The sequence below is a fragment of the Passer domesticus genome, chromosome 6 (assembly GCF_036417665.1).
Source record: "Passer domesticus isolate bPasDom1 chromosome 6, bPasDom1.hap1, whole genome shotgun sequence".
Lineage (NCBI taxonomy): Eukaryota > Metazoa > Chordata > Aves > Passeriformes > Passeridae > Passer > Passer domesticus.
The window spans coordinates 50,200,780-50,215,736 of record NC_087479.1 but is presented as its reverse complement, the minus strand read 5'-3'; the positions used below and the strand labels follow the sequence as shown (position 1 = coordinate 50,215,736).

The 14,957-nt window shown below is 36.7% G+C and overlaps 1 long non-coding RNA gene across 1 annotated transcript in view; it reads left to right on the top strand.

The window, feature by feature from the left end:
- The window catches only part of LOC135303497 (uncharacterized), a 171,359-nt gene that overhangs the window by 79,107 nt on the left and 77,295 nt on the right, over positions 1–14,957 (top strand). The window lies entirely within an intron of this gene.

Below are 14,957 nucleotides of genomic sequence, written 5' to 3'. Positions count from 1 at the left end.
TTGGGTTTCTTATAGTTCATTTAATATTTTCATAAATACATTTTCATTAGGATTTAAATTCCCCTTGCAGCCCGATAGAAAGGAATACTGCAAATTGGATCCCTACTCAGAAAACTAGAGGTCTGTGAGTGGGAAAAGGGAGAAACACAGATTTCAAACCTCACTACACAAAATGGTGTTTCAATCCAAATCTTGCTGCCTCACTGACCCAGTGTGGGTCAGAGTTTAGTGACAAAGTTTGGTGACTTTGGTGGTGTCAACACCTAAAATTTGAATTTTTGCTGTTAAATTTGCTTTGTGTAAGCATGGAAAGCACGACACATACAGACTTTGAGTGTACAGGCTGCCTTTGAAAGCTATATGTTTTAATTATAGCTTTAATACACCACTCTGCAGTTCCTGAGGGAGAAAAAGGCTAAAAATCTATGTTGTTGTGCATTTCAGCTGTACACTCATGTGCACTTGTTCTTCTGCATACGATTTCCACGTAAACAAAGATGGAAATGTGTCAATGTCATTTAAATATCTTGGAGTTTATAAAATCAATATGAAAGCTTAAAATGAAAGGGTTAAAAAACCAAGAATCTTTGTGAAATAAATTTATTTTGGGTTAATCTTATCAGTTTCTAGTTGAGTAAGTAGAATAAGGTTCATATTAAGTTGTTCAGAAAATCAAATTCTGATTTTCACCTTTTATTGCTTAAGGTGTCCTGTTCAGCAGTACTGATATTCTGTAAACACAGAGCTGTTATGGCTCCACTTCATTTTACAGATTTCAAATAGAATTTTCGTGTCATGCTGCATGTGGGACAAAAATCTCATGCAAGTTGGATGAAAGTTGGGAAAAGGAAAGGTGAAAAGTATTTTTGAAAGAAAGATGCACCCAGGCAGGTCACTCGAAGTTAGTAATCTCTTGAAGTGGATGATTATCAAAATGACCTCCTCTTTCAGGTATTGAAATGGTTGTCCAGAAAGTGCAGGGAAAGAATGACAGTAAGGAATGGTTGCCAGGAACAAAAAACACTTTTTTTTCCCCATTTTTTTTCTTTTCCCAAAATTAACTGTGAGTTAAGATGCTGTGTTTGAATAGGAGTTAATCACACCTAATGTTGGTGCTTGGATACTTGCTGAAGTCTCTTTTCTGTGTTGTAAACCCCATATATTAAAGAAAATGCCCACTGGGAAACAGAAACCAGCCAGATGTCTAAAACTAAGATCAGAACAAAACCAGAAGAAAAAAACATACTGGTTCTTCACAAAATTGAGCAATTGAACAACTTGAGGATTGGAGTTATGGACTTTTTAGTTTTATTTTCTGTTTCACAAAGAAACTCACCCATAATGAATAGCACTGATTTGACAAAAGTTAATGAGTGGAGTGGATAAAAGCTAGAGATGTCTATTTTGCATTACAAAACATTTTAATGTTGTTTTTTTTCTGATTTGGAGCAAAACCAAATTAAACATTTAATGTTTCAGAACTTTTCATTATATGAGGATATCATAAAGAAAGGCTGCTTTTTTGAAAATGAAATTTTCCCCTCTGTGTGTATTTTTCAGTTGTGCCTAACTTTTATTATGCCTACAATGTTTTACACCATCAAGAATCAAAATATTAAATTAATTTGCTATATTTACATATAGCTCATTTAAGGACAGCTGCTTTTCATTGAATGCTATTTGAAACATCCCTGCTATTTAGATTTCTGCATCTTGTGGTACATTGGAAAATTTTGAGTATTGAATTAATCTTTATGGGTATAAAGTTTCCGGAATAACTGAAAAAAGTTTGACATGATAGCATATGCTTAGATATTTCAGACTAAACCTTTTTAAAAGTAAAAAAAAAAAAAAATAAATTTTTGCAGTTGTTTTTTTAAATATAGACAAGTAAAACATTTCCCCTGGGAAAGATCACTTATGTATATGGGAAAATAAATCTAAGTCAAAACCTGTAAAAATGTTATCGGGGAAAAAGGCTTTAGTTGGCATTAATGGAATTTCCTGACTGAAACTTTCAGTATGTAATTAGGACAAAGGCAATTTATATTTGGATGCTTATAGCATCAATAGATGTTCTCTTTGGAATATTTTCTGTAGAAAAATGTTTGAAATGTCTGCATAAACTAAGAAAATATTGCTGTCTAGCTGTGGATAAGTTACAGTCCTGGTGCAACTCTCAGTCAGTAGAATACCATTTCTACATTACTCACTGAAATAGTTTCAGCTTTGAAAGGTACCATCATTTCAACCTCTGTGTAGATAGCAAAAAGCTAATCACATGAGTTAAAAGTATTGGCAAATTAATATCTGACTGCACAAATCATAAATATCTTGACATCATAGGTTTAAATGCTTTCTACAATCAATCCAATGGCTTAGATTATTTACCTTATGAGTCCCTCAAGGAAAAGAGAGCTGAAATACCTGTATCATAATATTTCTCATAACTGATTAATGTTTGCCTTGGGAATTACATGATGTTCAGTGTATTTATTTCTTGCTACTTCTAGTGCTAGGTAGAATTTTCCATAAAAGATAAATGTATTCCTGGTCCCTCAAGCAACACAGGAGTAGCTAATATGTGTGTGTTACAATAGTGTATAGCCATCCAGATGTCTCTTATGTTTTCTGTTTTCCAAATGAATTTTCAGTCACTTGGGTTAACAGGAGAGCTAATATTTCAAGAAGAGTTTAAACAAACTAGTTTGTTAATTTTTCCCTGGGGATCAAAAGTGGGAAATAGGGAAATGGCTAATAAGAGCAACCTAGAGCTAGTGATATTGTGCTGATAGAAGGAACTGAATTAACTCAAATGTGTCACGTTGATTTAAGATGCCTGTGATGTATTACAGAATGTGCTCTTGCCCTGCATATACCACTGGAAAACAAACCATGCATTTTATTGCCATATACCTTAAGACCTTAGTAAAAACTTAGCCAAAGCAAACTTATCTTTAATGTCATGCTTGTGTTTACTTTAAGATGAAAAGACTTGAAAATATAAAAGGATTTGTAGGAACAAAGTAACATACATGAATGGCTGCTCTGATTCTTTCTATGAAACTTCCAGGGTTTTCCAATTCTCCCTTGCACATCTTTTTCTGAATGAGTGTTTGTAGAAGGAACCTGGGGAAGAACTGTTTCTGTAGTGGTTTGGTCCCCTCTGGAGGAAAAAGTGTGTGAATAGGGAAAGGTCCTGATGTGCTTCACAATCCCCCTGGGACTTTGTAGATCTTTGCACTGCAGGCTGGATGTAGCCACAGAGAAACCACACCATGCTGCTTCCAAGCATATGGACTGACTCCAGTGCAGTCTGGCAACATGCTCCAGAGTCCAAGATATGGACAGCTGTCACTCAGCATGATTAAGTTTAAGTGGGCTGGCCCTGGCTGGATGCCAGACACACACCAAAGCCACTCTATTACCCCTCAGCTGGACAGGAGAGAGAAAATATGACCAAGGTTCATGAGTTAAGGTCTCGGAGAGATCACTCACCAAATACCATCACAGGCAAAACGGACTCAGATTGGAGATATTCAATGAATGTAACAAAATCAAAGCAGGATAATGAAAAGTAAAATAATTCTCAAAACCACCTTCCCCACACCCAGCTCTACTTCCCAGCTTTACTTCCTCCTCCAGTGGCACAGGGACACAGAGAATGGGGGTCATGGTCAGTTCATCACACTTTGTTTCTGCTGCTGCTCAGGGAGAGAAGTCCTTCCCCTGCTCCAGTGTGGAGTCTCCATGAAGTTCTCCATGAATTGCTCAAATGTGAGTCCATCCCACAGGTGGCAGTTCTCCATGACCTGCTGCAGCAGTAGCCACTCTTGCAGTGGGTGCAGTTCTTCAAGGACAGGCTGCTGTCCTTTTGTCCCCCACAGGGTCACAAGTACTACCTAAAAACCTGCTCCAGTGTGGGATCCTTTCCCCAGGTGTCTGCACAGGTTTCCCATGGGTTCACAGTCCTCTTTGGGGCATCCACCAGCTCTGGTCATGGTCATGGAGCTTAGCTCTTGGTCATGGAGAAGATTAATGGGTCTTCTCCATGGGTTACAGGGGCACATCCCCCTCACCAGGGGCTGCAGGGCAATCTCAGCTCCAGCACCTGGGGCACCTCCTCCCTTCCTTCTCCACTCACCCTGGTGTCTGCAGGGCTGCTCGTCTCACATAGTCTCACTCTGCTCTAACCATGCCACAATTGTGTCTGTGCAATAATATTTTATTTTCCTTCTTAAATGTCTTATCACAGAGGTGTTACAGCATTTCTGATTGGCCCAGCCTTGGCAGGAGCACTGCTGTGCTGGCCCAGCTGGGAATGGCTCTGCTGGACAGGGAGCAAGTTCCTGGCAGATGCTCACAGAAGCCACCCCTGTAATCCTCCCACTATCAAAATCTGGTCATGTAAATCCAGTACAGGAAGATTAATGGGCATAGATTTCTTTCCAAATGCAGGGGAAAAACAGAAGGAAAAAAAATCCATACCATTGCTTTTCTTCTAGTTCAATTCTAAAGCAGCAACCTGATATTTAATTTACTTATAGATATTATAATCTATGTGCTAAAAGTATGAGTAAAATGTTGCCAAGCCATGATTAAACACTTATTTCTGTTCTATTTTGCATTATACTAAGAATAGGAAGGAAAAGTTAAGTAACGTTCACCCTTGCTTCTCCCCATAACTTTAAATTTTACAGAACCCTTTTTTTGTGAGTCACTTTGCCTTGTCTGTCTTGTTTTACAAGTGACTTGTTTACTATGTTTTCTCAAACTGTCTTTTTCAGCCTTTTGACAATAAAGGTTGTGTTCATTTAGGGAAGAATAAAAACATGATAAAAAAAAATCCAGGCTATTTTATTCCCAGATACTTCACTTCAATCATGACCTTGGTGTTACTTACCCACCAAGGAGGAAGGGCTGGCCAATAGCTTGTCTTGACTCATCTGATGTGCCAGGGTGAATCTGGAAGATATTATTGATACTAAGAGGACAAGAAAGAGGGCCTGACAGAGTCATTGCTGGTCACTGAGAAATAGTGTCTTATTTGGATATCCTGCAAAACATAAAATATTTTAAAATAGGATCTAAGAGTCAGCAAGGCTGATAATAACTAAAATTACAATCAGGTACAAATTATTCTTGTTTTGCTTTTGTCAGTCGCTATGATTTTAACTGCACTGGTGCTATTACCTCATTTGTATTGTTCTTTGTCTCATTGTAATTTTGGCTAAATTAATGGGAGAAAGAGAGAGACAATTTTTGACATCTCTTTTTGGACCTTTATGCTGACAGAAGGATAAGATTATAATTTTAGTAATGCAGTTTTTTGGATTTTCAAAGCTCTTGTTGGACATAGGAAGGTGTCTTTTCATAAGGACTTAGTAACTCATCTAGTTAAAATATTCATTTCACTCATATTCACCAAATTTCTTTGATACTTTTTCTACTATGGGTAGTTCCTTAACAAAAGTTCTGCAAGTGAGTCTGAAACAAATACCTTTTCCTGATATTAATGCCTTCAAGGCCCTTAGGAGTTATTTACATCAACCAATGATAGGAGCTTCTCTCTATAGCCTGAAAAAAAACTCAGAAAAACCCCCAAATATCTTATGCAGGATTTAGCCTCTTTTACATCTCAACACCTGCCTTACAAGGTTGTATATCTTTCAGCTGAATCATTTATGACAAGAGAAGCTGTTAAAGTTTCTTTTACAGATTGTTTAGATGTGGCTGCCAATGAAAAGACATTAATAAGTTAGCTATTGCAGCTGCGCTTGGATGTACCCAAGGCACTTTCAATTTTGCTATTATTCAAAAAATCTGGCAATTCATTTTTTTCCCTGTATGTGCTCTCAAGCTGGGCTCTTCAGGTTTGTCTGGTTCCAGAGCTAGTTTGGGTTTTCATTTGTTTCAGAGACAGCCTTTTGGGGAGGGTGCTGGGGAGCTGTTTGTGCAGAGTGTTGGGTGACAGGCTTGTCACACATCAGGCTGCAGCAGGGCTGGGAGCTCTGAGTGACAGCAAGACCTGCACTACCCAGCTACCCAGACAGGGCTCAACAAAACAATTGTGCTGTTTTTCTGCTGTAATTTATTGGTTTCTCTGGATCTGGATTTAAGGCACTTGAGATGGTAGTTTCATGTTTGAACTCAGGTGTTTATTATTTCTTATCAGTAAAAAAAATCTCACTACTGTGAGTTCGGCAGCAAGGCACAAAATGGCTAACAATCTCTTGTTACCAGGTCTTTTAAGACTAAACTATCCAGTTAAGAACTGACACCTAGATTATTTTCCCTTTTAACCCAATAACTGATCCCAAAGAGCCCGCAATGCAAACTTTTTTGTTTAATAGCAAAATGCCACCCAAACCCATGAAAAAGAAGAAGAAAGAAGAAGCATGAAGAAGAAACCCAGGATGACACCCTGTGTCCTCCATTTTGCTTCCATCCACAAGATACTAAAAATCCCAAAACCTAAATTTCTCACTTAAGTGATACACCTGCACTACTCTCTACAATCTACTTCACATTTCAGTGGTTCTAGTCTATCTTGAAGTTTAGGAAACTTTCTCCATGAATGAGGGTCAAAGTCAGTGCTCCCCTGGGGGTCAGGGCACCCCAGAGCAGACAGAGAAATATTCCTGGTGCCCTGGGCTTCCACAGTAATTCTTAGGATTTTCTGTTTTTGTTTTTTAGGATTTTCTGAATCTGTGCTCTTCATCACACACACACACACACACACACACACACACACACACACACACACACACAGCACTATTTTGCCAGTTGAGAAGGCAGAATAGTGCTGTGTGTGTGTGATGAAGAGCACAGATTAAGTATATTCATTAGGTCACGTTTCAGTGACAGAAAGTTAAGGTAAACTCTGTTGAAATCAGTGTAAATTTTAACAACTTTTTGCAAGTTACCTAAGCAGCACTTCCATAATTTTTTTTGGTGACTAAGTAGTGCTTTGAATGCCCTGTTATAGAATGCAGAGGTCCCTTGAAGTAAAAAGTTGGCACTGATCAGCATTATTTTATCATGAATGTTTGTGAGAGCTTTTGTGGTTTTTGCCAGAATGAATATTTATTAAGAGACACATTACTCAACTATATCTGGTAATACATCTGGATAAAGGTAACAGAAAAATATGAGAAATACGTCAGCATGATTTATCTGCAGAAAAAGTTCAGTGAAGCTTTTAAATGCATGCACCAGGAGCTTCTCTAGAGAGGATGTACTGCTTATTCATAATCATTTGAGTAGAGAAATGCAAGACACCCTTTACATCCTTCCCTGGCAGGGTTGTTTCCTACAAGTTGTATTCCTGCACTCTCCAGTTTAATTCTGCCACCTTGATGAATCCTGGAAAAGGCATTGTAGTACCAAGCAAAAACAGTAGCTCTTGTTAGCACAATTTCCAGTGGTCAGTATGGGAAAATATTTTCTCACCAACCTAACTTTGCCTGGTAAAAAAAGGTTTTTAAATCGTCCTTATTTTTCTGCATCTCTCCCTTCTCCTAATTGCTCTACTTCTAGTATCACTACCTGAAATGAAAAGGAAATTATGGAATAAAAAATTTTTAGAATCATCCAGCTATCACAGAAAAAAGACATAGCTCCTACAAGTTTACAAAAACCTCCACATAATTTTTATGCTATGAGGAATTAAATTTACAGTCTAATAAATGCACACAGCAATCACAAAGTTTGAGCATCAGTACATGCACTGCAGACATTAATGGTTTGCTTAAAAATGTACTGTAATGACCTGATATTAGCTTTTTGAGTAATTCTGTTTTGGAAGGATGTGTTTTTTTTTTTTTTTTACTGCAAAATTCAGACTTAATTATTAGATATGATTTACATCCCAGCACAGGCTGTGAGAAATGTTTGTTATGAAACTTGCAGCCGTAAAATTTTAATTATACACTGAAAAAAATCAGGTTAAGTGCAAGCAAACATTTAAAAAGATTCACTGGTTTCTTTGTTTCCCATCCTATTTTAAGATGAAACATAAAACATTTGTATCTTGCTATCAAATCACTGAGACAGTAAAATGCTGAAGTGCTGGGACAGATCATGGAGGTTAGACTCAGGTTGAAGTGGGGTGGGCTCAATTTGGCTCCTGGCAAATTATGCCAAGGCACCGGGAGATCACTCACAGGGATTCTCCCTGGCAAGGGCCACTGTGGAGAAAAGAAAAAGGATTTTTGCACAATTCAGTGTGAATCAAGTAAGAGCAGTTTATTGTTATTATTATTATTATGAAATATAAATATTGGTTATATTTATTTCTTATCCTGGTTTACACAGTCACACATTATTTGATTGGTTGCTCCATTTTTTAAATGCATCTCTTGATTGGTAGCTCTATTTTGTCTGTGAGGCAAAAAATCTTTTTCTCAGTCTAATTAGAGGATACTGTAAGGATCACTTTTCTTGGGTTGACACCCCTTTGTTTGATACTAACTTTTCTGCTTCTTCTTTCTTCTTGCAACATCAGCTTTTTATCTACAAAGATGAATGTAGCTTTATTATAAAGATGACTTAGTTCTTGTGTTCTAGAAGGTGAAGTTGGTTCATGTTCATTTCCCTGTAAATATAACCCTACAGACCTCTGTGAGCAGTTGCCAATTCTTATTGCACAGCACTGTTGCAAAAATCCTTCCTGGGATTTTTTCAGCTGAATGTTCCAGGCTTGTTTCCCAAATCTGCTTTTAGAGGTTGATAAATATACCTGGAGAGTTTTCTTTACTTGGATATGCTTTTTGCTTGATGGTGTTTTTGGTTTTTCAATGTCTCCTTTATATTAGCCTAAATAGTGCAATTTTTGTTTTAAAGAATTCTGAGCACTGTATTTGTTAGTATTTATTTATTTATTTATTTTATTATTTTCAAGGGGAATGTTAAAATAAAACAGGACAAAACAGAAATGTTCCACTCCACCTCAGAAATAGAAGTAATAAATGTCTACACATGCTAATACTCTGATAACAAAGATGAAGTCTTTTTAATATTGATTTAATCTGTGGTTATACCACAGTTGACACAATTGTCTTGACAAATTACTATTAAATGGAACAGTTTTCTGTACAGATGTTTCTTTGCTAGTTTGTCTGTTAGCCTGGCTATTTATTTATCTATGATGTGCATCTTTGTGATGGATTTCAAAAGAGCTAAATTGAATATTTTTGCTTAATTGGCTAGGTTCTAGGAAATTTTATCCTATGGCTACTTGTCCTCAGTGTGTGTCAGATGATACAAATCACCACAGTATGCTCTCCATTAATTTGAAACATTTGCCCTGATGTCTCCTGGAAAGACTTGGTGCATCAGAAAATTAATGTATAAAGATTGTACCTGTTGAAAAGCTTTTTGTTCTTCACTTAGAAGTCTTTATAGGTCAAAAGAAAATAGATTTAAATGCTCCCTACTCAACTGTAGTACTTAAAGTGCTAGTCAGTCCCTGGTGGGTGCCTTTTACACCCTCCTGAGTGCTTTTCTCAAATTGATCTGGTACTGACTCTTCTTGGATTTTTTTTCATGTCATTGTAGTTGGCAGTAGCAGACTGCAATCATTGGTGGTGTTTTGTGGTTAAAACTACCTGCAGAAAACCTGTTCAGAAAGGAGTATTTTTACAGAAAGTATAATTGGGTTGAACATAGTTTTCTCCTGAAGTTCACAAGGTTTGATTTCTGAATGCAATTATTTGATAAGACACATGAGAGAATAGGCAAATATCTAAAAATAAGTTCAAAGAAGTAAAGAAGCAGAAGAAAGTATGAAATATTAACTGATATTTTTACACAAATGGAATGAAAAATATTAATCAACATAGAGCATCCCAAATAAATACTCAAAAATGTTTGCAAGGAGATAATTTGTCACAAGAATCAGACGGATGATATGAAAAATTCCTGTTTGTTTTTATTCAAAGCCACCGTTTGCAGAATCATCTAATTACTTGAAGCAACTGCAGCACAGCACATTTGCACATTATTTTTCTCCATCTTCTTTTTTACCAAAAAACATAAAATCCTCTAGCTATACTTACATTTCTTTTCTGCTGCCTTGTTGTTTACATGCTTTTAACAAAGATCACAGTTCCTTTGTGTTAGGTTTATACAGACATAAAAAAAGAATGTAATGTCTCTCCAAAGATGTTGCAATTTTATCACATAATGAGAACAAGAGTAAAAGAAAATTTTGGTGACAGATAATTTTTAGGAGTCTTACTGGGATCCCTGGAATAAATATAAAAGCTGTAGAAAATAAACTAGGAATAAGAACTAGGCACCTATTTTCATGTGCAAGTATTTGAGATAGTAATGGCAACAATAAAACCATATCTAATTTATTTGTGTGAATATATTGTTATTCACTATAGAGTGTATTGAATAATAGCCTGAGAATTATACTGTATAAAAAAAATCCTGGACCTAGTACAGCATCTGAATAATTGTTGACTGTCTTAAAGATGAATGTCACAAAAAGGAACAGAATAATTTGAAGGAATACAATATAACTGAAGGAAAAAAGAAGGGAAAAAAGAGTAGATTGGTTTTGGAGTCCCAACTTGAGATATGCTTCTGCCAAATCATAGAAGGAGACATGTTTTTCATTTGTAAACTGAAAAAAATTGAGCTGTAAGTGGATAGGAGACACATATAAACCCATGATGATATTTGAAAGTGCATAGCTTTGCTTTAATGGGAAAATTGTTAATATAGTTGGGAGAAAATATCCTCAGCAGTATTTCAAATATAGGACTGAGAGAGAGTGCTCTCATGGTAAGAGTTAATGCTCTTTGTTTTCTTCTTCTGCTATATTCTAATATTCTGGAGTTTGACTAAATTTATGTGTATGTTCATGTTCATACATACACATATATTTCATAACAAATGCATGGCAAATTTTATTATCTTTTAAAATCAAAGCAGAGCAGGAATACCACATTTCCATGGCTTTGTTAAGAGACAGGATATTTCAGTTCCAAGTCCTTAATTAACCTGATGTTCTTAGGCAGTACTCATTTGTGAATTGATGACAGTCCTACTCAACACAGTCAAAACTTCTTTCCTTCCTGGAGATGATGTGATGAGAGAATCCAGGTCCCTGTGACACAACAGGGCCAGTCCTGGGAATGCTTTGAACCTGGCACTTCACTCCTAACTCACCCTCACTGTCCAAGGTCAGGACTCCTGTCAGTCAGGACAAAGCAGAACATTCCTTCCACCTTTTCATTGCCATCTTTTAAAACGCTTTTTTTGCAGACTGCTTCAGACCATCTCTTCCAGCACAGGGGGAGCACAACGTCTTGCTCAGATCCTGTACAGACTTCACCATAGCAGAATTGTCACTCCTTATTGCAGTCATTTCTCTCTAGCCCAAAGAAGAAGCAGCAAAACCAAATCAATTTTACTCCTGTTGCCCACCTCAGAGGAGAATTTGAGAAGATAAATCTTTTAGGATGAGTAAAAAGTGCATAGGCTAAAAAAGGAACTGTGAGCTTTTCCAGGTTCTTATTTCTGCGCACAGTTGCAGAATGTTTGTTTAAAGCACAAAGATAATTTTATAGCAGCCCTTAAAATAAGAAGTCATCCCATGTAAAGGTAGTTGTCTATGCTGTAGAGCAATATACAGCACAGCCATAATTTGGCTCGTCAGTACTGTATCAAAAAGTCTCCATAATTGCTACAATATGCACTTTGCACAATTTCAATGTGTTGAATTTTTGTCATTTATTCTAAAACTAATCCTCCTTTAAATGTTTCCTTTCTGCTGAAGTGAATTGAAGAATTCTTTAGTTAACACCATTAGCTTTTCATGGTATCTAAATCTCTTCTGCCATGAGCATCAATACCACAGTGCTGCTGTCTCCAAGCAGTTCTGCATCAGTGCTTTCAGATGGAACATGACAGATACAGTAATGTTCTCCACACAAATTGCTCTCTACATATAGGCAACAAGCAAAATAACATGGAACATTCATTGCTCTGTGACTGCAAAAATTACAACTGTATTCATTGTATGCTGGTTCAAATGCCTGAGCCAGTCATAATATACAGCAGTCATAGTGAATTTTAAAAGCCATGTTCTAAGAAACAATGCACTATCTTGCTCCCATGGGGTTCCTGGAATAAAAGGGTTTCAGTTGTAGACAAATTTCTTTCTCTTTTTTTTTTTTTTTTTTTTTTCTTAAAGCATGGAAGTGATAACTAGCTAAATATCTTTGTGTTACAAACTGGTTTTTAGCCAGTGATCTTGATTGTCACAAAAAAGTTGGACTTGATAATTTTGGAGGCTTTTACCAGCCTGGGAGATTTTGTAATTCTATTAAACCGGTAGTTTTGCTATATTTTTTTAATGACAGCATGATTCTTACCTTCCCTGGGTTTTTTTTCATTATTGTTGGGGTTTTTTTGGTTGTTTTTTATGGTGCAATATCACCTACTATTCTTCTTTAAATTAAAATCTGCAAAGAATGCTTTATGCTGTAATAAAGGATAGGCTTTAAAGATTACTCTTCTTAAAAAAAAAGCTGTGTTATATATTCTGAGTTAAATATATTATAACAAGAGGCATATTCTTGGTGTGGTTATATGGTTAACTCCTTTATACAGATTTTTTTTTTGTTGCATTTCAGTTTATCAGGAAAACGCAATTGAAGTGGCTATTATGCTTAAGAAAATTAAGAGTTTTGAAGCACAGAATGTAGAACTATTATTGAACAGAACAAAGTATTTTATACAAACTTACTGAAACTCAGTGTAGTGTAAATCATGTATGCAGAGTTGAAGTTACTGCCAATTAATAATCAGAGAATTTAAAAGTAAAGTTCTTAGAATCTCAGTCTATAAACATATAATAAAAGAAAAGGTCTGCTTCTGTTTTCAGACAATTAGACAGTCTGACTTAGTGACATTTTTTGTCTTTATGAAACTGTATTCTTGTCAGGCAAGAACCCTTGTCTACAATGGATCAAGTTTCTTTGTGGGAGCACAGGAATCATACCTGCTTGTCTCCAAGATATTTATTTTCTATCTGAAGAGGAATGGTGGGACCTGAAAAGGAAGCAAAGAAGACTCATTTGTAAAATTTTAAAAGCATTTATTAATGAATGCTGCACTTCTACCCTGTCAATTACTTTTCCAATTTTCTTTCTCCCTAACTCCTTCAAATCATCACTCTTGGGTTCCTCATGCTCTTTCAAAAGTTTTCATAGGTTTCCTCTGCACTGTGATTGTCAGTCTGCCTGTTACTCCTGTTTAGAACTAAACTAACCCCCTTTTATTTTTCCTGCTTCTATGACATTGTTTGCTCCCAGAGTTTTGGCTGTCTCTGTAATGTAGAGAGTTCCAAATCATATACCAGACATTTCTGCAGCTCAAATCTTCCAGAGCTAATCATTTTGCAAATATGTTCTCTGGGACATCTGCCTGCATTTCAGATGAGCACTCTAGAAATGACTGTCACAGTTTAAAGTGTTGCTGCTATTCTAATCCAGAAAAGGATAAAGATACTTTAAAGATTTAAGTGATGGGAGGTAACAAGAGAATAGTCAGCCTTGTACTCAATCAGTGATGGCAGTGGTGTCTTTGTGAATATGAGAATAAATAGCTCTTCTTTGACACAGAAGAGAAGGGCAAATTGGTAGTGAGATGGAGGATGCTGAAGATGATCTAATTTAAGCACAGATATACCAGCACAACATTTGTAGCCACTTCTTGTGCTCCCTTGATGAAGGAAGACAAGTTTTTTGTTTAAGATGCTAAAAGCATAACAGCCAAATTTGTGGAAGTTATATCCTCGCTGTCAAGACCAAAGAAAGCAATCATTTTATCTGAAAGGATGGATTAGAGATTACTTTCTTCATGGTGCAGTAGAAAAAGGATGTGAAATATTTAGGGATTAGTTATCAAGGTGGTTCTACAAAAATGTGAAAGTGGAGACCTGTCCTGGCTGTCAGTAGTGATCACAGTGCTCCATGGAGAATATATTGAAAAGTGCTTATGGGGAGGATTAAGAGTCCTCTTGGATATGCTGAACCTTGTCCAGTGTCTGAAAAGTTGCTTCAAACAGAATTGTGGTCAAAAGCTACCAATTCTGCATGTGTGATATCTTTATGACATTGACTTTTGGAATTCTGTTGTTCAAAGTAAACCTCAGAGCTTGTCTGACAAGTCAAAACTGGGATGAATTTTGGCAGTGGAGCAGTCATCAGAGACATTGATAAGAATAGACTCAACTACATGAGAAAGACTAAAATATGGGCAAGAACTGGGGGAGAGAAATATTTAGGTACTGTGAACAAGTCCCTTGGTGAAAGAAAAGCCTGGCAGGAGAAGGAGAAATGGAGCAGTTACAGGAGTACAAGTTTATTTTAAAAGAGGAGAGGTCCCTCATCTTTATCACAAGAAACATGGCTGAGTGGATTTCTTGTTGGGAGGTTTAATTTTCTAAATGCAACAAATTGAAATCTAAAATCTAATCTAAAATTCACTACTGCACAGTAACTTTTAAATAAATATTTCTGCTCCAGTCAAAAGCCTGCTTTATACAATCAGAGAAGCATTTACATTGTGTCTTAAGCTTTATTTTAGCTTGCCAAGTCTACAGGCTTTTTTGTCAGGCACAAGCAGTGGGTGGAAGATACCTGCCTAAGTCTAGCTGCCTTTTGGGAATGTCAGGGATGGGGATTGATGCTAAGAGACTGAATGAAACAAAACTCAACAGTAGCTCTCCTTCTGAGCTCTGCTCCTTGGAGGTAAGCACAGCTACCAGAAATGGAAGGAAAAGGAAGAGCCAAACCCCAGCTGTCTGGTGTCATCTAAGCTGTTTGTGCAAGTGCATTTCCTCTTTGATGTTCTTGGCAATGGCAGCTAACCAGCTGGGACGTGTGTCAGCTTTTTCCCGGGAATGGAGGGGAGGAGGAACATTCATACACATACAC